Source organism: Canis lupus, chromosome 13 (genome assembly GCF_003254725.2).
Source record: "Canis lupus dingo isolate Sandy chromosome 13, ASM325472v2, whole genome shotgun sequence".
Classification (NCBI taxonomy): domain Eukaryota; kingdom Metazoa; phylum Chordata; class Mammalia; order Carnivora; family Canidae; genus Canis; species Canis lupus.
In genome coordinates, this window is record NC_064255.1 from 49,293,713 (window position 1) to 49,317,920 (window position 24,208).

General features: G+C 41.0%; 1 pseudogene; it reads left to right on the forward strand.

Annotated features, from left to right (window-relative positions):
• Positions 1-279: 279 nt before the first annotated feature.
• Positions 280-24,208, forward strand: part of LOC112652178 (nucleoside diphosphate kinase B-like) — a 40,594-nt pseudogene continuing 16,665 nt past the window's right edge.

Sequence of the window (24,208 nt, forward strand, 5' to 3'; positions counted from 1 at the left end):
TCTGTCTGCCATGAATAAATAAATAAAATCTTTAAAAAAAAAATAGTAGACCTTTGTCTTTAGATTTGTTGAATATTTCCCCTAATCTATTGCTTATTTTTGGTGTTGATTATTGGCTTGGAGGTTGCATGGAGGTTTGATAAATGTCATTTCATAGCCTATGTGACTGAGATTTCTGTCCATTCCCAGCCTGATTTCCTCTTCTTGAAGTTCAGAGGGATGTAGATAGTATGAAGCCCTTGAGGGCTGCATTTGGGTGCCCAGTGTTTCCTGTCCATAATGGTGGCACCTTCTGAGATGTCCTTGTTCCTATCTGGTCTTCAGTTCTGTGTCCATGCAGATCCTAGCCTTGAGGCTCTTCAGGCCCACTATCTGCCAGTGTATGACTGGGACCCTCCTGGCCATATCATTGATCCTGTACTCATCTGGCAGATGTTCAGGCCCATGGGAAACGCTGAGGCCAGCTTGGGCCTTCTCAGCCTATATAAGCCACACACCATTTCTCCTCTACTCTCCTGTTCTAGGCCAAGCTTCTGGAACTCTAGGGTTATGTTCAGGTTTCTTCCCTTCTTCAGTTTACAGGTTCATCTTCCCAGGAGGTAGCTAGGCCCTGTTGTAACAACCTTTTTAGGTAGATGAATACTTGTATGCAGGAAGCTGGTGGGGGTGGGGAGCCTTTCTGAACAACAGTTGTGATGGAGGAAAGAGACGCTTGAACTGGGGTACAGGTGCAGCTGAGGCCTCTACCAGTTCCTAAGGGGGCTCTGAAGCTGGACGGCCCCTCAGAGTCCTCCTAAAGTGAAGCTAGTAGGCTAGACCTGTGTTCTTCCACATAGAAGAAATGTTCTTATTAGTTGTCTCTAGAGAGAGGGTATAATCTTGGGCTAGGCAGCCTCTTGCATGCCCTGGGGAGACACTCAGGTGAGATGTCAAGACTCCTGGAAGCTGGAGGGGATGAGTGTTCAGCCCTGAAGGGGGCATGTGAGTAGCGGCCATAACACCCCCCACACACACACATGGTGGCTCACTGGCCTTTGAGCTTTCTTTGTGCCCCTGGCCCCTCTCTCCTCTGACTCATCAGACTATAGAATCTTAAGTCTAGAAGGATAGCCTGGCTTTTTAAAATATTCTTCCCAATTTATTGTGTTTGCCCTGAGGCCTGGGATTTTGAAATTCCAAATTTCAAAAGCCAAAAATGAGTGTCCTTTGTTATTCACATTCTGCTGTGTCATAGTTTCCCTGAGACAACAGAACAAAATGCCTGGCTAGGAAAGAGTGACAGGAAATCCCAGGACAAAGGTTCAATATATTACCGGGCCACATTCTTAAAACAATACACAATTTGTATTTAAGGCTTACGTGATGCAAACGACCCAAAATGGTGTCCCACAGGTTCTTCTTGCACAGAGGGAAGAGAGAGGGATTCTTAAAAAGGCACCAAAGCACACCTTGCTAGCGAAAAAATATCAGAATCTCCAGGGAGTGGCATGAGAAGGGATTGGTAAAATCTTTATGTTAGCCAAAAAGAGCATAGATTTATTTATAAATTTGAGAACATTGTGAAAGAGAGATCTTTTTAGAGTCTGGAAGAGATAAGATCCAGAGAACAAAATATTTCTTGACAAAAAAAGAGAAATCTCTTCCATTTGAACTATGGGGGGGAAAGAGAGTGAAAGGTATATTGGGGGAATGGCAGGACACCATGCAGTCTCCCTCAAATGGTGTCTTTTCACAAAGAAGCTGGAGGCAAGGTCATTGGATGCAAGCAAAGGAGGAAATGCTCTCATGGAATAAATTTTGACAAGAGAACCTTGAAATAGCTCCAGAGGAGCAAAAGAAAGCCCTTCCCAGGGACATAGGGAAGGAAGCGTCACTAGGCAGAGCAAGAGCCCCACAGAAATAGGCATTACTCACTGAGGTTGGGAGTTTTTCTCTAGTAGCACTGAACAGCACAGGTGTGGGTTCAGATAAGGAAGGGTGATGACTGATAAGTTGATTTTTTTTTTTTTTTACTTAAAATTTTTTTTAAAAATTGAGATATAATTGGCATATATTAGTTTCAGATGTACAACATAATGATTCTAGGGGTGCCTGAGTGGCCCAGTTGGCTCAGCATCTGACTCTTGATTTCAGGTGGTGATCTCAGGGTCATGAGATTGAGCCCTTGATTGGGTTCCACACTAGGTATGGAGCCTGCTTAAGATTCTCTCTCTCCCTCTCCCCCTCCTCCACCTCAAAAAACAAACAAACAAACAAACAAAAAAAAAAACCAACCCCATTCTATAATTGTATATGTTGCCAAAATATTTTTTACTTTTAATTGAAGTGTAATACTTGGGAAAGGATGCATGCATCATATATAGCTTGATGAATTCACTTACTGAAGGTACCTGTGTACCCAGCATCTCTGAACCCCCTATATTAGTTTTCTAGGGCTACTTCAACAGAAAAACTATAAACAGGGTGGCTTTATTTATTTTTTTAAAGATTTATTTATTTATTTATTTATTTATTTATTTATTTATGATAGACATAGAGAGGCAGAGACACAGGAGAAGGGAGAAGCAGGCTCCATGCCGGGAGCCCAACGTGGGACTCGATCCTGGGACTCCAGGATCACGCCCTGGGCCAAAGGCAGGTGCTCAACTGCTGAGCCACCCAGGGATCCCCTAACACGGTGGCTTTAAACAACAGAAACTTATTCTCTCAGTTTGGAGGCTAAAAGTCTAAAATCAGGGTATCTACTCTAGACAGGAGAATCCTTCTTTGGCTCTTCCTGGCTTCTGGTAGTTCCTAGCATTCCTTGGGGCTCCTTGGCTTGTAGCTGCTTCACTCTTTGCCTCCATCTTCACATGGACGTCTTCCCTCTGTGTATGCCTGTGCCTCTATGCCTCCCCACCTTCACATGGCCTTCTTATAGGGCACCATCTTTGAGGTTAGGACCCATCCTCACCTGGTAGGAGTTTAATTACATATGCAAAGACCCCATTTCCAAATAAGGACATTTTTGAGGTTCTGGTGAGGTTTTGAATTTGTGGACACTATTCAGTCTAGTATATCCTCTTTGTGTCTCTTTCCAGTCACTAGATCCAAGTTTGTTTTGATTTGTTGTGGGTTTCTGCCATGAGGTATAACAAAAGGTAAGTGGAGCAAGAAAGTTGAAAGTGCGAGCAAAGAATCGTGGAAATGATGAAGCATGAGCTCTAAGTTAGGTTAAGAAGGAAGGAAAGACAAGATGAACAGGTAGACACAGATAGAAAGAAGTGGAGGGGTCAGGGTTCAAGGTTTGATAAAACTGAGGAAACAGGCCTACTGGGATACCTAAAGAAGACACATAGAAGGATAGGAGATTAGACCAAGTGAATGGCCATTTGAGTTTGTTTTTGTTGTAGATGGTTCCATTGAACTACCTATTCCAGAATGATTAGTATCCTGTTTTAGTCACTCTAACTTTAAAATAGTTTTACTCTTAAAAAATGCCTACACCCTTTAGGATTATCATTTTTCAGAGCTTTCTTTGATATTCTGAAATATTTACTCTTCCAGATTAACTTTAAAATAATATTATGTTACCAAAGAAAAAATTTTTATGGTGATGCTGATTGGAAAAGCATTTAACTTATAAATCCATTTCAGAAGAATAAACATCTTTAATATTCCTATTCAGGAACAAATTTTGTCTTTTCACTTAAGTCTAACACAACTCTCAGTTTTATAGTTTTCATCTTGTGTACTTTTTTTCTTTTTGAGAGAGAGAGAGCGAGAGAGAGAATGTACATTTGTGCACAAATTGGGGAGGGGCAGAGAGAATCCTAAGCAGGCTCCATGCCCAGCACAGAGCCTGATGTATGGCTCTATCCCACAACCCTAAGATCATGACCTGAACTGAAATCAAGAGTCCAAAGCTTAACCCACTGAGCCACCCGGGCACCCATTTGCATATACTTTTGTAATGAAAGAGAAGGCTTCCTTCTATCAAGAAGTCAGGAAACCAAGAAGACACTAGGTTGCCCTGTATCTACAAGGAAGGTAGCTACATGGTCCCAAGAAAGTAATTGTACCCTTTGATCACATTTTCAAAAGGGGATACTTTTCAAATGACACCTAATTAATATTTCTTTAAAACTATAATGAAAACAGGTTAAAGAAAGCAGTATAAATACAAGGTTATGGGGTGTCTGGGTGGCTTAGTCAGTTAAGCATCCAACTCTTGGTTTCAGCTCAGGTCATGATCTCTGGGTTGAGAGATTGAGCCCTGTGTTGAACTCCAAACTCTGTGGGGAGTCTGCTTCCCCTCGCCCTCTGCCCCTCTACCTGTTCTTGTTCTCTCTCTCTCTCTCTGAAATAAATAAATAAATCTTTTTTTTTTCCTTTAAAGACAATGCTGTGAACATAAAAAGTAATAAAGTACTGATACACCCTACAACATCATGAACCTTGAAAATATGCCAAGTAGGAAAGACCAGACAAGAAAGACCACATATTGTATGATTCTATTTCTGTGAGATGTTCAGAATAGGCAAATCCAGAGAGAAAAATTTGCCAGTGGCTGGGGGAAGAGGGGAATGAAGAATGACTTCTGGGTTTGTTTTTTTGTTTTTAAGACTTTATTCAGAGAGGAAGAGAGTCCATGAAAGTCAAGGGAGGGGCAGAGGCAGAGGGAGACAGAATCTCAAGCAGACTCTGCACTAAACATGGAGCCGGATGTGGGATTCTATCTCATAACCTTGAGATCATGATCTGAGCCGAAACCAAGAGTCAGATGCTTAACCAACTGAGACACCCAGGTGCTCCAAGAGTGACTTCTTAAATGACTTCTTAAGCTCACAAAGGAAGTGAGGTTCCTTTTGGCAAGATAAAAATGTTCTGGAACTACATAGTGGTGATGGTTGTACAACATTGTGAATGCCACCAAATTATATACTATAACATGGTTAAAATGGCAAATTCTATTATGTGTAATTGTGTGCAAGTGCACACATACACAGATACACAACTCAGGGCTGAGAAAACAGTAGAGAAAGCAGGCGCAAGGTGTTCTTTTATTATAATTGCCACCACTGCCATCACCTGCCCTGCCCCACATCCTTGTCAGGTTCCTTGCCCTGATTCTTGACCTGCCTGCACCTCTGCAGGAGGGACTCATGTGTCCTGCCCACAGGTATGGATAGATGGCCTCTAAACTTCCTTCCAAGTCTGAGATGCTCTGGTCTTATGATTCATTTGTGGGACACTCCTTCCCCTTCTCCTTTTGACTCTCCTACTTAGAGATATACCAGTATGTCATACAGAAGGAGGAGTAAAAAAATCTGGAATCAATTGGATCCACATTCAAATCTCTGCTCTGTCAATGTACTTGCTGTATGACCTTGGGACCAAGGGTTCTGTGAGCCTCCTGCTTCCATGGCTATAAAGGAGGAAATTATGACTACCACCTTGCCAGAGCTTTGCAGAGATTAGCAATGTGAGTGAGGGGGCAACAGAGTAAGAGCTAAATACATTTCTAATCATTGCCTTTTTCTTTTTAATCAGAGAAACTCTGAAATTCCTATCAAGAAGTAGCTATTTAACCACCACCAACTTAGTGTGATCTAAATTTGTAAATCTACTTGGCAAAGCCCAGAAACTTCTAGACCCAATTAGATACTTATAGGATCAGAATTACCTTTGAGGTATGCCTTGCCAAAGTTAGATAATAGCTAGGTAATAATAATTAAACTTTATATGTGTCAACCAGATTTGCTATAGATTATGGCTGTAATGAGAGCATAATCTTACATAAAAATCAAACCCACACAATCACATTATCTCAACAGAAAAGAGAAGCAACAGATTTATAACATGCCACTGTCATTTACGTGAAGGAACTAAGCCCTGGACTGCCCCCTCAGCAAAAACCTGCTTTAACATAAACCAGTAAGACAATAAATGGGAATCGAGTAAAATCTAATATGCATCCATGAAGGAGGGAGGCTAAGATATTGTGGTACCCCTGCCTCTCCCAAGGGCTCTGTAAACCCCTGAGGCCTAACATGCAATTCTGCAATTGGTTCTCACATCTTTAAACTTTCCTTACCTTATGTTGACAAAGCTCTGTAGCTTGCAGTTTGAGAACAGTTAATGCTCCCTAGATTTTCCATGAGCTCTTGTCCTAGTTTGATCAAGCCTCATTCCCAAAGCAGAGTCTGACAGAAGCACTTGGTATAGGTAACATACCAAAGAGAGAACATCTGAAGTAGGAGTGAGGGAGCAGGGAAGGTGATGTCAAGGAGGAAAGTGTGTTATCAAGGTGAGGATACAGAAAGTTTCTACCACTATATTTAAAGTACCTAAAGATGAGCCTTTATCAACCAGCTTCCATCTCCCAGGGAATGAAAGTCACTAAGAGGGACATGAGTAACCCCTGTACCTGAGGTTATTCTTATCTATGGGCTAAACAAGGAAGATCTCATGGTGTTGGAGAAGGCCCTGGGGCAGGATACTGAAGGACAAGTCTTCACACTTAGGGGAGAAAGGCTGTCGGTGAGAACAGTAGCCATGGCTGAGCTCAGAGGTGGCCAACGCAATGTAACATTGGCCACCAAATGTGTTTGTTTCAACACTTCTATGTTGCCCAATGTCTCTTGCAGCAAGGTTGTGGTCATGTGATCCTTGAATCTTCATGGAGGCATCTGACAAATCCAAAACCATACTCTTTCTACGCCTATCCACTTACCCAGGGAGGCAACAACCTCAAGCAAGTGAAGGACGGACATAGTAGGGAGTTGTTTCTCAATGTCAGGCAACAGCTTCAGTATGGGAACTGTGAGGATTAGAAAATCTTTTTTTTTTTAAGATTTTATTTATTCATGAAAGACAGAGAGAGAGAAAGAGGGAGGCAGAGACACAGGCAGAGGGAGAAGCAGGCTCCATGCAGGGAGCCGGACATGGGACTTGATCCTGGGCCTCCAGGATCATACCCTGGGCCAAAGGCGTATACTAAACCACTGAGCCACCCAGGCTGCCCTAGAAAATCTTTTTTGTGTTCTTCTCCCTCTGAAGAGCTATATCTAAGAACAGGCTATTGACATGTTTCAATAGAACTCATCTTTGTGGAAATATACATATAGGCTTAGGATTTGTTTAAAAAGTTCTGGGTTTGGGGCACCTGGATGGCATGGTCAGATAGGCAAGCATCTCTTGGTTTTGGCTCATCTCCTGATCATCAAGGTCGTGAGATTAAGTCCTGTGGCGAACTCTGTGCTTGGCAGGGAGTCTGTTTAGGATTTTTCCCTCCCTCTCTTGCTCGTGCATGTTCTCTCTCTAAAATAAATAAATAAATCTTTAAAAGTTCTCAGTTTAATATCACTGGTTTGGTTAAAATCACGTGTCTATCTCTGAACTAGTTACTGTGGCTAGAATTTGGAAAATTCTGATTGAAGAGTCCTGGATCATGTGACCTATATATCAGCCTTGTCTACAACCCCTGATGGTGAAAACCAGTGGTAAATCAGGGTGAAATTACTTTAAGAAAAGGATAAATAAATGCTGGATAGCAAAAGCAACATATCAACGACACACTCTTCTTGTTTTTTACCTCTTTATTGAGATATCACTCAAAGCAGGTGAACTATACTAATCTTAAACATACAGCTTGATAACTTTTTACACAGTTGGATTATCACCACCCAAATCAGTATTATTTTCAGAACCCTCAAAGTCTTTCTTGTGCCATTTCCTCATCATGACTCCCCACAGATAACTGCTATTCCAACCTCTAACACCATAGATTATTTTGCCGGTGCTTGAACTTCTTGCAAGTGGAATCTTTTGTGTTTGGCTTCTTTCACTCAACAGTATGTCTGTGAATATAAATGGAATACTACTCAGCCAAAAAAAATGAGATCTTTCCATTTGCAACAACATGGATGAACCTGGAGGATATTATGCTAAGTGAAATAAAACAGAAAGACAAATACCATATGATTTCGCTTATATGGGGAAACCTAAAAAACAAATGAACAAACAAGAAGCAGAAACAGACACATAAATACAGAGGGCAAATGGGTAATTGCCAGAGAGGAGGGACATGGAGGGATGGGCAAAAGGGTTAACAGGAGTGTGACATAAAAGCTTCCAGTTATGGAATGAATAAGCCATGAAGATGAGAGGTACAGCATAGGGAACAGTCATTGGTATTATAATAGCATTGCATGATGACACATGGCAGCTACACTTGTGAGCATAGCATAACAAATAGACTTGTCAAATCACTATATTGTACACCTGAAACTAATCTAACATTGTGTGTCAACCACAATTCTTAAAAGATTATTAAGATGAAAATAAGTAGAATACAAGTAGAATTGGGCCACCTAAAAATAACATTTAAAAACAAATATTGTGTCTGTGAGAGTCCTCTGTGTTGTTGTGTACAGCAGTAGTTTATTCTTTTTCATTGCTGTTTAACATTCCATTCTATAGAATATTATCCAAGCACTGTTGACATACATTTGAATTGTTCTCCATTTTGGGCTATTAAGAATAAAGTTGGCATGAACATGCCTGTGCATATCTTTTGGTGGACATGAGCACTCCTTTCTCTCGGGTGTGTATACCCAAGAATGGCATTGCTAGGTCAAAGAATATGTAAATATTTAGCTTTAATAAGTATTGCCAAACAGTTTTCACTCCCACTAGGAGGGTATGAGAGTTTCAGTTGCTACATAGTCTTACCAACACTGGGTTTTGTCAGTCCTTCCAATTCTCTACTCCTCTTGATTTCTCAAAGAGCTACAGATATTTGCTAGTGCAAGACTCCTTGCCATGGGAAAAGTTTCCACAGACTAACAGTCAAAGTCTGGACTAAAATGCTCAGTCCTGACCCTGAAGGGCAACAGGAACAGAAGAAACAGGAGAGAGAAAACTTGGGAGAGATTGAAATGTGTGGGGCTTCAACCTATTGGTGGGATTTGAATAAAGGAAGGGGAACAAGAAGGCATTCTATCAGAGTGTACAGCTTGAGGAAAGGTAGGAAGGTAGGAAAGATCTCAGAGGGAAATCTGGAAGAATGCTGACCTCACTTGAATGGAGACAGCACTTCTTGAGAGAAGCAGTTCACATGGCTGCATTGGTCAGGAGGGGCCAGCTTAGGCAAGGGCTTTGAAGTCCAGAAGTGGACTTGGGACTTGGGTGGCTGAAGTAGGGAGGCTAGTGGTGTGTTGAGTACATGCAGCCCCAAATGGGAGTGAGGTATATGGAATGAGGGTCAGCTGGCCTCGTTCAGTCTCCATTTTCTCCTATTTCTCTCAGTGAGGAGCATAACCATGATGAGTAGAATAATCATTTATCTTTCAACAAAGCCCTTGAATGTAAGCCAGCTTCTTCATTTGGTTCTCAATTGAAGAGAGATCTGTTCTCGTGCTGGAGAGAAAACCAGATGTACTGGATTGAGAAATGGTATATCTGCACAACATACTTAAGAGACACCTTAAGAGATACTCAAGGGGCTAACTTTGACTTTATGTGATTCATACCATATGAGCTGAATACACTAGATTGGAAGGTTTGTGGCAGGTGTATTTGTATAAGGGAGTGAACAGCCTGGGCTGCAGGCCCTGAGAATAGATAGGAATAGCTCCACTTCCTCTGCTCTCCTTCTAGAACTCCCTGTGGCTGGGCCCATTTATCTCCCCACTTATAGACTCAGGCCTATACTGCCAGTTGAATCATTTTTTCATTCATTCACTTATTCACTTAGCAAACTTTTGCTAGATGCCTAGTAAAAGTCAAGTACTGGAGTTGAAGATGAAAACACAGAGTTTCTGCCTTCAAGGAGCTCACAAGCAGGGAACACTGACATGAAATAATTGAATGCAAATAAGATATGAAAAGAGCCATAATAAAAGTATTGCAGAAGATAGTAAGGGACATCAATTCTACCTGAAGAAGCCAAAGAAATGGTTGAAGGATGATGTGGAATTCATCTGATAGATAGGATCAGGGGATGGCCTCCCAAGTGAAAGAGAGTGAGCCACAGCATGTCAGGAAGACTGCAAATGGTATGGCTAAAGCATAGGGTTTGTGTGAAGAAGTAGCTGAAGATGAGGGTGAGAACTAGCCAGAGTCAGACTGTGAAGGGCTGCAAACAGCAAGCTAATGAATATGGACTTCACGCTGTTGGCAATGGGGAATCATTGTAGGGTTTGGGCCAGAACTATATAGTCCAGCATTTAGAAATCTCATACTGGCACTAGTGTGAAAGATGCAACAGTAGGCGTGAGCACAGAGACAAGAAAATCAATGTAAAAGTTATTGCCTCAAATCTACTGAAAGAAGATACAAGCTTAAAATGGTCATCAGAGACGTGATGGAGAACAGGAAATGGCTCTTGAGGAGGTAAAAATCTATAAGACTTAGTGAGATTGGAGGAAGAAAGGGGAGGCCAGGAAGAAAGAATCTGGAGGACTCCTATCCTCAGTCGGTGGGGATGATGGTGCTGTTTTTTAGAAGAGGAAATGTTGGAGAAAAGGAAGGCTTGGACAGGACAGGAGAGGGAAGGGGTAGAGGAAATAAATTTAATTTTCGTCATTTTTGAGCTTGAAGTGTCTGTGGGATAGAAGTAGCATATGAAGTTGGATGTACAATCTGAGGACTTGGAGTGCTGAGCTACGTACGTAGATTCAGGATCATCAACACACAAGTGATAAAGCCTGTCATTCAGGGAGACAAGTAAGATAAGAAGAAAAGACAGGACAATGCCATGGAGAACACCGACGTGATCAGAAATCCCCCCAGTGAAGGAGACAGAAGTGCAGTTTGAAAGATTAGAATAAAGCTAAAAGAAATTGCAAAGTGTGTGGGCCATTTCTTCTCTTCGAGTTGTATCCATACCACGTAGACGTTTCCAGCTCATAGTTGTTGCATGAACCAATAAACAAACAAATGGAGGAGTTTCATAAACATAAGGAGGCATTTCCATGCTCGAGTGCTGTGAAGAGGTCACTGATGCAAGATGAGAACTACGTGTTCCCACTAGGACAGCCTCAGCTACCCCAACCCCGAGGGCTCAGCCTGAGTCACTCTCCTCTGCACAGACACCTGCACTGTGGTTTCACCAGTGCTGCCCATGGGATGCTCCTTCTATCATGGCTGCCATCCTCAAGCCCTCCCCAGCTTCCACCGGTTGACCAACAGCTAGATTGCTGCCCTTTACTCAGTTCCCAAGTTCCTACTTTGGCACATTACTGTATTAGTTACCTGTTGCTATTTAACAAATCACTTTAAAACTTAAGGGTTTAAGATACACATTAAAAAAACAACAACACACATTTATTATCTCAGTTTCTGAAGTTGTGACTCTGGATATGGCCTAGCTGGGATCTTTGCTTCAGGATCTCTCAAAAAGCTACAGTCAAGTTTCAAATGAGGCAGGATTCATTTCCAACTCACTCCTTGGCTACTGGCCGTTCCTCACAGGCTGTTGGCCACAGGCTTTCTGTTACTTGCCGTACGTGCCTCTCCAACAAGGCATCTGACATCATCAAAAAACAGTGGGAGAGAGTTGGCTAGCAAGACTCAAGTCACAGCCTCTTGTAACCTAATCGCCATGGTGGCATCCCATCATTGTTGCCATATTCTATGAATTACAGACAAGTCATCAGGTCCAGCCCACAATCAAGGGGAGTAGATTACACAAGAGTGTGAATACTCAGAGATACGAGTCACTGAGGGTCATTTTATTTATTTTTGTCTTTAAAATTTTTATTTAATTTGTACTTATATAGTATAACATTGGTTTCAGAAGTAGAATTTAGTGATTCATCACTTGCATTTAACACCCAGTGCTCATCACAACAAGTGCCCTTCTTAATCCCCATCATCCACTTAGTCCCTCCACCCCCACCTCACTCCTTCAACCCTCAGTTTGTTCTCTTTTGTTAAGAGTCTAGAGTCTCTTATGGTTTGCCTCCACTGAGGGGCATTTTAGAAATCTGCCTATGACAACCATCTAGATCCTCCATTCTCCTCCAAAACTGTTTTGCTGAGAATAATTCTCTGGTAGTGATCTTCACCATCTTCATTGAACTAAAGCAGAAAAATCTTATAACCTTAAATGTTGCTGTTTTGGGCAGCCCGGGTGGCTCAGCAGTTTAGCGTCCGCCTTCAGCCCAGGGCATGATCCTGGAGTCCCAGGATCGAGTCCCATGTCGGGCTCCTGTATGGAGCCTGCTTCTCCCTCTGCCTGTGTCCCTGCCTCTCTCTCTCTCTCTCTCTGTGTGTGTGTGTGTGTGTGTCTCTCATGAATAAATAAATAAAATATTTTTAAAAATAAAAAAATAAATGTTGCTGTTTTAATAATGCTTATATGATATTAACTACATGTCAGGATTTATAGGAACTTTATATGAGCTTTATAGACATGTTTAATCTTCACAACAGTGGATGCTCTTGTTAACTCATTTACAAAGCACCTGAGTCATAGAGAAGTGTCTAGCCAAAGGTCACACAGCTATTAAGTGGTGGAAATGGGATCTGAGACTCAAGAGTTTGGTTTCAGAATTCCTGCTGATAACCATTCTGCTATTCTACAACTTGACTATAAGCTGGGATGCAATGTTGTCCAGTCTCAGCATGTTATGACATTAAAACAAAACATTAAAAACATAAAACATTAAAAACATTGAGCAACAAAAACAGAAATTCCAACATTTAATTATCATTAAAAGATTCTGTTGAAACTCTACAGCAACATGTTTTGTGTCTCAGAGCCTTTCATTTGCCAAGTCTCCCCTTCAAATGTTCTCTGAAACACAGCCCAGGCTATTTTTTATTTTCTTTTTCCTTATTTCTCTGTTAGATCCTTATTATATGGGTTGACTTGGTCTTCTGGCTTCATTCTTTATTATCTTGTTTATTTAGCCCATGACCTGAATTTTACAGAGCAAAGGGTAATCCTGGAATTAGCCAAGACACCAGGAATTTACCTCATTTCCTCCTAACTGTCCCATCTGATTCTTCTCCCTATTTCTGTGTCATAAGAAAAACATAGAATGTGTAGACAGAAGTCTCCTAAGTGAGGAGGGGAGAAGGAGAAGCTGAGCAATCAAGAGAAAATTCTCTTTTGGTGATGGGGGATGCGGAGGGGAGAGAGGACAGGAGGCTAGGAACACATAAGCTGATAATCCTGGTCTTTGTCACATTCCAAGAGACGCGTGACTATTGTGCAATGTCCCTACGGTCACAGATGAGGCTGCCAAGTGGAGAAGCTTCCTTCTCATATCTAACTCATCTAGCTCTTTCCTCTGAGGCTGTGAATTGGGTTAAAGCACATGGAGAATCAGGGAGAATGAGAGATGCTTCGAGTTCTCCAACCCACTCTGCCAACCAACAGACCCCGGGTCCACACTTTGCTTCCAAGCCTGGAGTCTGTTCACCAGAAGCTTACAAGAGCTGATTCAGGAAAGACATAGCCATGCTTCATCTCTCTCAAAGTAAAACAACAGGACTATTAAGTCCTGTAGTAGCTACTTCGCAAAATCCCTCCTCCAATGGTCCCTCTAATCTGTTCCTGCTGCCAATACCCTCATTCCTCTGCCCTGATCTCTTCAACTGTCCTGTAAGTCATACCTCATTTCCTATCTTTTTCTCCACCTCAATCCACTTCATGTACCACTGCCAGTTTAGCCTTCCCCAATGCCAATCTGATCTTACCACTTCCTTGCTCAAAAATCTCAGTTGTTCCCCTTTCTCTGTAAACTCTCCTCAAAACCTTCAAGACTCCCAAGCCCTTTTTCTAGACATATTCTTCTACATATATTGTGTGATCCATCTAAAACAGATAACTCACTGATTGCCAAGCCCTCTGTACTTCTCTGCCCCATGCCTCCTACTCCCATCATTCCTCCTGCCTCTGAAACCTTCCCTCCCCGCCTCTCCCATGGAAACAAATTCAAACACTATCAGAAATGACCACCTCTTCCAAGAAACATATTCAGCTAATTACAACTGAGTAATTAGTAATTCTGAGTAATTAGTAATTCTTTCATTTCTCAAAGCCTTCATTTGATCTTCTTTATGGCATTTTTCTTATACTACCATATCCATACACCACTCAATTATTAAAAAGTACATGCTTTGAGAGAAGTCTTTTCTTGTTGAACTTCAAATATCCTACAGTGCCCAGCAGAAAGTCTTAAACAGGTATATGTTAAACATTCAGTAAGTAGTATTTAAACTGAAGTTTGAACTTCTCTGGTCCTAATTTATTATCTAATTTATCGTTTTACATCTTTTGCTGGAATAAGCAAGACACATTCCTTTAAAGAGGGAGGAAGAAGAAAAGCAGTAGAGGCCCCTGAACTGGGTGGTCACAGTCATATACATTACACAGCTTGAATTTCATCAAAGCCCATGAGCATTTAGTCTCTGGGTGTTACCTCATGAGCAATGCTTTTAACTAACCTGACCTCATGCTTTTCAACCCTGTCACCTGCCACTGTCAAAGGGAGTGTGGCACAGGGCATGTCAAACAGGAAAGACAATTACATCAATTCAAGTTTACAAATACCCATTCAACACCTACTATGAGCCAGCATTCTGCTAAGTGCCAGGGACAGAGAAATGAACAACGATGATATGGCATGGGTGCCTCTGAAATATAATTCCAGTAGCAGTAGCTACCATGTCCTGATAGCTTATAGACCAGGCCCCAGACTCAGTGTCTGACATGCATTGTCTCACTTAAACCTCACAGCAATCCTTAGCATCACACTCACTTATAGTTGGGAAAATGGAGGCTTAAAGAAGCTTTGTATTTTGCCCTGGATTATCAGGCAGTAGAGCTAGGATTTAAACTTGGAGTTTATGACTTGGGTGCATTCTTAGAAGCACTTGCTCTGTGTCTTCAACGTGTTTCTGTTCTGCTCAAAATAGATTCTTGCAAAAAAAAAAAATAGATTCTTGCTCCTTTTATTCTTTGAGTCTTGCAATGTAACTTTGGGGGCAGGTATGCATAACATAAACAATCTTCCTTTGCTTTGCCCCTGGAAATTCCACACGTCCATAGAGCAGTCTCTCCCTGGATTTCTCCAACATTCCTTCATCTACAACTTTCAGATTGAGAGAGCCTGTGGGCGGAAGCAGTGCAGGCTCATATATATATATCTTAAAGATATCCCTTACAACTTTTTCGGCCCTGATATCCTTGACTGTGTTTCATCCATTTCCGTTGTATGGGTTTTTGCAAATCCCTTCAAATCCTTTGTTGAACAGGTAATGCATAAGTAAATCAGCTATGCCAAATATACCTGCTCAGTTTGTCACATGAACATAGGCTAATAGATGCTTGATATGTGAAGAAGCCTCAGAGAATGTCTTCTCTAGTTTTCTGTGGAGTTTCATTTCACTCCACAGAAATGCTTCTTTGGGGTTATTGGGTTCCTCACTCCCACTGCTCTAGAGTACACTCCTATAATTCTTTTGCATATAGAGTGTTCCTGGAGCATTTCTCTGAAGAATGGATTCTCTGATTAATAAAAATTCAATTTCTTATTTGAACCCTTGTACATTACTGATCAGAATATAAAATGGTAAATCACTGTTGAAAATGGTATGGTGGTTCCTCAAGTCATTAAACATTAAATTACCATATGATTTAACAATTTCATTTCTGGGTATATACCCAAAAGAAGTGAAGGCAGGGATTCAGATGCTTGCACACTCATGTTCACAACAGCATTATTCACAATAGCCAAAAGGTGGAAGCAATGCAAGTGTCTATCAGTGGATAAATAGATAAACAAAATGGAGTATACATAAAAAATATTATTCAGACTTAAAAAGGAGGAAATTCTGACACATGCTACAATAATAATGAACCCTGAAGACATTATAAGTGAAATGAACCAGACAAATAAGGACAATTACTGTATGATTCCACTTAAATGAGGTGCCTATAATAGTCAAATTCATAGAATCAAAAAATAGAATGGTGAGTATCAGAGGCTGAGGAATGAGAAGTTATTGTTTAATAGGTATATAATTTCAATTTAGGAAACAGATGGAAATGTCCTGGAGATGAATGGTGGTGACGGTTGCATGACAGTGTGAATATATTTAATGTCACTGAACTATATATCCTTAAAAGTAGCTAAAGTGGTAAATTTTATGTTATGTTTTGCCACTATTTTTTTTCAATTTCTCACTTAATGGAAGAGGAATCTGAGTTTCAAGGTGAAGTGGTTTGCCGGAGGTCACTTGGCAAAGTGAGTGGCAGATTTGGGAGTAGTAGAACTCGGGGGTACTGGCCATCAGGCCATGGCTCTCCCTGTTGTAATATTCCTCCTCCTGGGTATAAAGGGTCCAGAGGAGACTTCAGGGAAACTCCAAAAATCAACATCTTCAAAAATCAACATCCTCTAGAATCAGGAAGTATTTCCACAGAAGCCCATTTTCCTCCTCTGTGGCCTTGCTATCTTCATTCCATTTTTTTTCTTCATTCCATTTTTGTCTCTCTTTTCTCCATGAACCAAATGCTCTTGATAGTCAAAGCAAGCATGGTCCTCCTGGCAAGGCCCTGAAGTGCAAATACAGATAGAATGGGCTCCAATGGAAAACGTATGTAGACAGGAGTTTTTTTGTTTTCTCCAACTCTCTTGGCTCTAAACTGTTGGATTTCATTCAAAGTACTTTCCAGCCCTACGTAGGCTCCTAATGCAAGAGTTTTGTTTTCCATGTGTGTCTTTCCTGAGCTTGCTGGTTGTCTCCCATGGATGCTCCTGGCTGCTATGCTTCTGCTGCCCTGCCTGTTGAACTTGAACAGTGCCTCCATTATTGGAAAAGCATGCCCTGGCAAGCTCTGAGGGCACATCCTGTCCGACCTGAGAGAAGGCACACCCTTGGGAAACAGGTTGTTTCACCCACTGCAAAAATATCTGCTCCCTTTGCTCGCTCAGTATACCAGGACTAAGACCTCAGAGCAACATAAGTCAAGACTTTACTTGGTCTTTAGATGGAGCAAAGGCTTAACCTAGGGTAAGAAGGCAAAGAAAGGTGTTTAGAGTTTGAAAACCACCCTGAAAGCTAAGATGAACCTTCCACAAGTGGGTCAGCTAGTGCTGTGAAGGGAAACCATTTTTTCAGTCTTTAATCAATAAATATGTATGGAGCATCTCTCATGGGCTAGACACTGTATTAGGAGATGGGGATATCTGACAAATGACAGAAATAAGTCCTCTGCCCTCATGGAGATTATACTCCAGGGGAGGAAGCAGATAAGTAAGGAACAACTAAATAAGAACATGTTAGACTGTGAAGTGCAAGGGAGAAAACAGTGAGATGATGGTGGTTAGGTTAGTAGGAGAAGGAAGTTATGCTGCTACTTTAGATGAGGTGGTTGGAGAAGGCCACCATGAGAAAGCTGAGACCACCAAGAATCTAAGCTGAGACCTGAAAGATAATAGGAATATATGAAAAGCCAGAGCAACATATGCAAAGGCTAAAAGACAGAAAGAAGGTGCCATGTGTGAGGATCAGAAGGGCCACTGGCATGGCAGGAGGATGGGAAGTAAAGGAGATAAGAGAGGACTTATGGGTCTTGTTGGTGACCCTACAGTAGAGAGTTTAGCTTTTATTCAAAGGAGAATAAAAGGAGGCCTTTGAAGGTTTAAACATAGATGGAAATGATTCTGAACAGACTTCACCTCCTTAGGTGAGACCTCCCTACTCTGATCATTCAATTCTCTAAATTACTGGGTCTCAATTTTAAATAAGCCCATCTCTTCTCTCTTGCTAAAGAGTAGAAATTGGGCTGTCAGAAATTCCAGAGACCCATGAGATTCCTGAATGAACTGGGCCATGTTAAATCAACTTGCATGTTTCCATCCCTTCATCTGCTTTTAAGGTGTTGGAATTCGGCATTAAAAGCCTCCTCCTGTCTGAGGCCTGACAAAGTAGGAAGAAGCTCAAGAGCATGTCATTGATCTCACTACATCTGGAGTAAGATCAGGCAAGCTGATCTTTAAATTAAAAGTATAGATTTCTTTCCATGCCTCCTCACACTTAACTAAAATTAAGCAATAGGCCTTGAACTGGCGAACAATGCATTCCTCAAAATCTATCTAGGCATAATTTATCAAAGCTACAATTAACCTTAATTGAGGCTCACCCATCTGCTCCCCATTGCCCTGCCTCACCCCCACCTAGAGAGGAAAACCCAACCCACTCCCCACCTGTAACCCAGAAAAATAGAAACTGTTTTATGAGAACATATGAACCCAGAGCCCTTTTACGGAGTAATCATCTATGTCCTATTCCCTGTAACACTGGATTGGGCTTTGGGGTATGGAAAACAGGTTGACATCTGGAAGAAATGTAAGGAAATATATGTTCCAGCTGGAAAGGTAGGATTCTGGCCCATTTTCCTTTCCACCGAAGGATTGTCTTTCCTTGGTCATTTAAAGTATTCCTGGCTCCTTCCTGACTTCTTTCTTTTCTTTCATTTGTCCCACAGATATGTTTTTTCAAGCAGTTAATATATGTCATGCAAAAAATGTCTTTTATGAGTCTTTTCTGGATGATATAGTAGAAAAGCTTGAATTCTGAAGTCGGAAGACCTCAATTTTAAGTCCAGGGAAATTTTGCTTGCCTGGAGCAAATAATTTCACTTCTCAAAATTTTGGTATCTGTTTTGGCAACCTAAAGGCTGCCCTGAAGATCAAATATAATAATGGGTATGAAAGCTCTGTAAATCATAAACTGCTTCAAAATGATAGTTGGCTTGGGAGGATATTGCATTTGTTTTAAGACAGATCTCCTTGTGGTCGCTCACAACCTCTAGCCAGGGGAAGCTAATGGAGACTTCACTTGTACATGCTCCATCCAAGCCCCCTTGAGCAGTCCTAAACATGTATTCCAATGGTCACATGTCTTTGTAAAGTTTGGGAAATAATGATATTTTAAAAGTAATTGGAAAACGTAATATGTCTTCCCTCTCCAACTTTTTCACCACCCATCTTTCCCTACTGAACAGTGATGAGTGTCAATAGGCATTTTTGGTATCTGGCCAAAGAGAAGTTGAGTCAGGGATACATGAAGTTTGGACTGAGTGGCACATGTTTCTGTAGTTGGCAGTCACTTCCATGTGTAGTTAGGTTATCACCAGGCCTACTAGAATAGGAATGGCTTCCAGGAATTCTCCTGACTCTACAATGTCAAATTCATTTGGCACCATAACATCAAAGTGCAGGGCCAAGGGCAAAATTGTGGTATGAACATGTCCCATGGTACTCAGCACTCAGTAATGGAAGAGCAATAAGATTTGAAACATATGGGACCAACAGCTAGTTTTCAAAAAGCTCTTTGAATTATTAGACGTATACAATTGTAAGTAGAAGATTCAGTTCTCTTTTACACCTAATTAAAAGTTTGCTACTATCAGAAATATACTTAATAGTACAATGTACACGAATATTAAACCACCAATTTTTTTGTTGTTGTTGGGAATCTTGCAAAATAGAATGGATCACAATTCCTACGGTTTACAGGTCATGAACCTGTGGCAGTATTACCAACAGCAAGCATATCTGTATATGAAGTCAGATGTTTATCACATCAAATCAGTTCACCTCTTAGCATATCTGACGCTCTTTGTGCTAACAAAATCTGTTGGTTGATGAAAATGAATACAACGTTCCCTTAGACACAGAAAAATGGCCAGATGAAGCAAATGTTCTGCCAAAACTCCCACACGTATCCATTCATAAATCAATGTAAGTAATATACTTAGATTACATGATCTTGCAGGTCAGTACAAGAAACAAGTTAAAATTGTTCTTCTGTATGCCTTAACTGAAGATTAATTTTGCATATTTTTTAGAATTACTGATCATATAAAAATTGTCCCAAAACTTTACAAAGGCATATTGGGCAGTACATGAATAAAAACATGTCATTTTTAAAAATTTGATGTTTGTAATATTTGCCAGCTTTTTTACAATTGAAAATTGCTATGAATTCTTGTCTCGTTCTAAATATTTATTTTGTGTTTTTTATGCATGCTTAATTTAGTTCTCTTTTTTATTTAGAGGGCCCCCAAATTATTTAAACTTTAAGCCCATCAAAGCCTAGGTGATTTGATGAAAAATGTGATTCCTCCACCCTGATGTAAACACAGGTCCGGTATCCCTAACTCATGCACAGCTACGCCCTTCATGTAAGAGCTCTGAAGCCAAGAGTGCACAGTGCAGATGGCAGGGCCTGCCACCCAGGATAAGAAGCAGAGCATCCCAGAGTCTGCCAATGAAAAGATTCTAACTAATGGGTTCCTGGAATTTAGGGTTGGGATACGATGCCAAGAGAGGGGAAGGAAGGAAGGAAACTGAAGTGGTTACCAAGGCAAATGCCTCTCAGATAACAGCCATATAGAGCCAGCTTACAGTGAAGATATTAAAAGATTGTTTATACATCTCACCCCACACTACTATTTCAGCGACAATAACTAACCATAGGGAAATACCTATGTGGTGGCAAATGTTAGTTGTCTTCCAAAATCCATCTTCCTCCTTCCCTAGATGTCAATTTTAAGCCAAGCATATAGACACTTATGTAGAGATTCCACTTCCCTGCTTCCTTTGTGACTGGCTGTGGCCACATGACTAAGTTCACCAATGGGATGTGAGCAGGAGAGCTGTGTGTGACTTGTGCCTGGCTTGCTTTTTAAAAGAAATTGCTTCCTTTGGCTTTTTCCTTTCCCCTCCCTGCCAGCTGGGAAGTGACAAGTCTTATTTTCAAACATGCAGATAAGAACAATGATTTGAGCCAGAAGTTCCCAACTTTTCAGTTCATAGTACCCTTAGTATCTCAGTAATTTTATCACAATGCTGCTGGCCAAAAGGAAGAATTAATAGTTCTGTTTATTAAGTAGCTTTGTCCAAACAACCTAATAAATACTTATGTCCTAACAACTTCATGTCGAGAACTGTGAAGGGTCCGAGATTTTACCCTATTGGTAAGCTAATGAGTTAGCCAACCACATCTCATGGAGGTTGACATGAGACTCCTGGGTCGGAGAGAAAGGAATGCACTACTCATGGCAGCAGCAATGCTCCATGTGACAGCATTAATTTGGTTTCCTGAGCTTCAATTCCATGGGATTATGTGACGAGGGCTGTGTGACACCTGCACACACAGTGGGTTGTGTTACAGGAGAGGTAACCTGAATCTCAGGTTACCAAGCTTTGGCAATCTGAGTCTTTTATAATGAGCAGTAAGCCTGGCTGATCTCTGCCCTAGAGGGAGACATTATTTCTATTAAACTAGACAGTAAGTAGACCTGCTCTTTGTTCCAGATGGAGTCATTATTTCTGTCTTCTAAGTCTATTAGCTATACAAACATCAATTTTGGGATCAAAGATAATAAGTGCCTCTTGCAATATGATGCTTACAATAGATGCAAAACCATGACAAATACATGGAGCATCATCTCCCAACATTTAGAAGCCATTTGCAAAAAATATATATTATGCATAAATCAAAAAAAAAACTAGTTTTACTTTAAAACAACTGCAATCACTTGGTAATGGGATATGTGCATCCGCTGGACACCACACAACTCCTCAAACCTTGGGATCAGATTAGATACCACCACCCCATTCTCTCTTCCACGCTTATTTTCTCATCATAGTTGCTTTTTATCATAGCAACCACCAAAGACCTAGCCTCACAAAGGTATAATGTCATCAAAAGGAAGTAGTGTAATACTTTCTCAATGTTGAAACTGTGAACCAAAGCTAGTAGCATATGCAGTGTCTGTCAGATATTGAGGATCCTTTGTTTTCCTCAAAAGGGGAACATACCCTGTGGTTCTCCTGTAGGTTCACTGAAGCTCTCTGGGACCATTTGGTGCATGGTTTGGGAACTACAGCACTAAGCAATGGTGGAAGAAGCGCTTGATTCTGAGTGGCCTTACAGAGTAGATCTGTCTTGCTAGCCTAGACTAAATGGATTATTCTACCCAAGAGATAAAAAACCTTCTATCTTCTTCCAGTTGAATTTGTGGGGCTTTTTGTTGTAGTAGCACCACTTTTATTCTAACTAATACAATCTCCTACATAATTTTGGCCATGCCTCACTATATAGTATTTGATGACATATGCACTTACACTGTGAAAAAAATTTTTCCCATGTGTTTCTTTTGTCTTTACGACCTCAATCATCACCTCAATCAACATTTATTGAGCCTTCTGACTATGCCCCAGCCCTGGGCTAAGCATCCTTTCAAAATCCAAGTGCACCTATGTTCGTCAATCTCCTCAGCTGCAAGCTCAGCTACTCTTCAGCCACATCTAAAGCAAGGCCCCGTCCTATCCAGCAAGTAGAATTTGGACGTTACACTGATGCCTTACTCCCAGGAGTAGCTGGTGCACCTTTGCTGCTGGCCAAGTTTGGGCCTGGAACCCAGTGAGTGAGTTGAACAGAACTGAGTGGATCAATCTTTTTTTGCCAATCTGATTAGGACTAAGACATTTCAGACCAAAACTCAACCTGACACACCCAGCAAGACATAAAGAAAAGAAGCACACAAGCAGCAAGATAGAGAGCTCATTTGTTCAAGTGCTGAGCTGGCCTAGACTGCTACTGGGGCAGTGAGCCCTGTGTGTCCTTGAAAAAAATCACAGGAAAGGAAGCAGCCTCTGGCCCATCAGCAGCCGAAGGGAAAAAAAAGAAGAGAGGTATCTGGACCCTGGGTAGCACTGGGAGAAGCAGGCTCTGTGTCCACTTCTATAACATAGGTGAGGTGTGTGAGTAAGTGAGCCCTGACACCCTCCAACTCTGCAGCATGGGGAGAGAAGAGAGTGAAGAGCTCCAATCCTCCCACACCCTAAGTGAATGACATTTTAATGCACACTGATCACTAGTAGATTTGACCCAATAAGAATCTTAGAATTTGAATAATCTTTGCAATTTTTTCTTCTGGAGGGCAGCATAGAGGAGAAAGATGAAAGATGGCGGAGCTTGGCTCTCCTAAAGACTACATTGTGTAATATATACATTTTTACTGCTACAGGAAGAATTCATTTACCTAAAGATTTCAGAAGGATTGAAATAAAATATGACTTTTGGTAAACTTTAAATAATCTAGAGAATTTATCATGATCTGAGACCAGATATCTGGTTTTAAAATCAATCATTATGGGACACCTGAGTGGCTCAGTGGTTAAGTGTCTGCCTTCAGCTCAGGGCGTGATCCGGTCCAGGGATTGAGTCCCTCATCAGGCTTCCTGTGGGGAGCCTACTTCTCCTTCTGCCTATGTCTCTGCCTCTCTCTCCGTGCTTCTCATGAATAAATAAAAATAAAATCTTAAAAAAAAAGATGATGGAACTTAAGCACAGAAAAATTAAGTAATTTGCTCAAGGTCAAATTAAGTAATTTACTCAAGGACTGTGATTTTAATTTAGGTACTCTGATGTCATGGTCTATGCTCTTAACTCTCATACTTTATAAGCTCTACCAAAAAAGGGAGAGTGCGTAGAGGAAGAAGCTGTCAATGAGCAGTGTTTGGCAAGGGTGTAAGAAAAATGCATTCTTCCTAAATGTATAAATTGCTACACATTTTTTAGAAAATAATTCAATGTGCATCAATATTTTAAACATACCTTCCTTTTGACAGCAACTCAACTTCTAAGAATTTATCCTAATGATTTCAGAGTTCAGAAACATAGAAGACTGTCTTTTAGAATGTTCACTACTATAGTGTCTGTAACAGTGAAACCCTGGAAGTAACCTAGATGTCTATCAAGAGGGGATTACCTAAATAAATTATACTACTTCTATATGGTGCAGCCAACAAACAGGATCATGGGTATCTAAATTTTCTAACAAGAAAGCCACTGTGGTCCATTATGGAACCACTAGGATAAAACTTTTCTAGTCATAGGGCTGGCCTTTTATGGGGATAAAGTTGGTGGTTGCCTTGTAATGACATTTGAGACACAGAGAAGTTCCCTGCCCACTTTTGCTTCAAAATACCACTCCCACTCATGACCAATATTCTCCCACAGATCCCTTTAGGTTGATCTTTGCTCCCTGTGCTCTCCACTGCAGTGATACTCTGGGAAGCCATAACCAATTATCTCTAACTGCTTATGATAAAGGTATTAGAAGCTAAGGTATGTTGAAGGCAGCTTTTCTTTCATAAGAGTTGGTGCGGTAGCATGAGAACATTAAGTA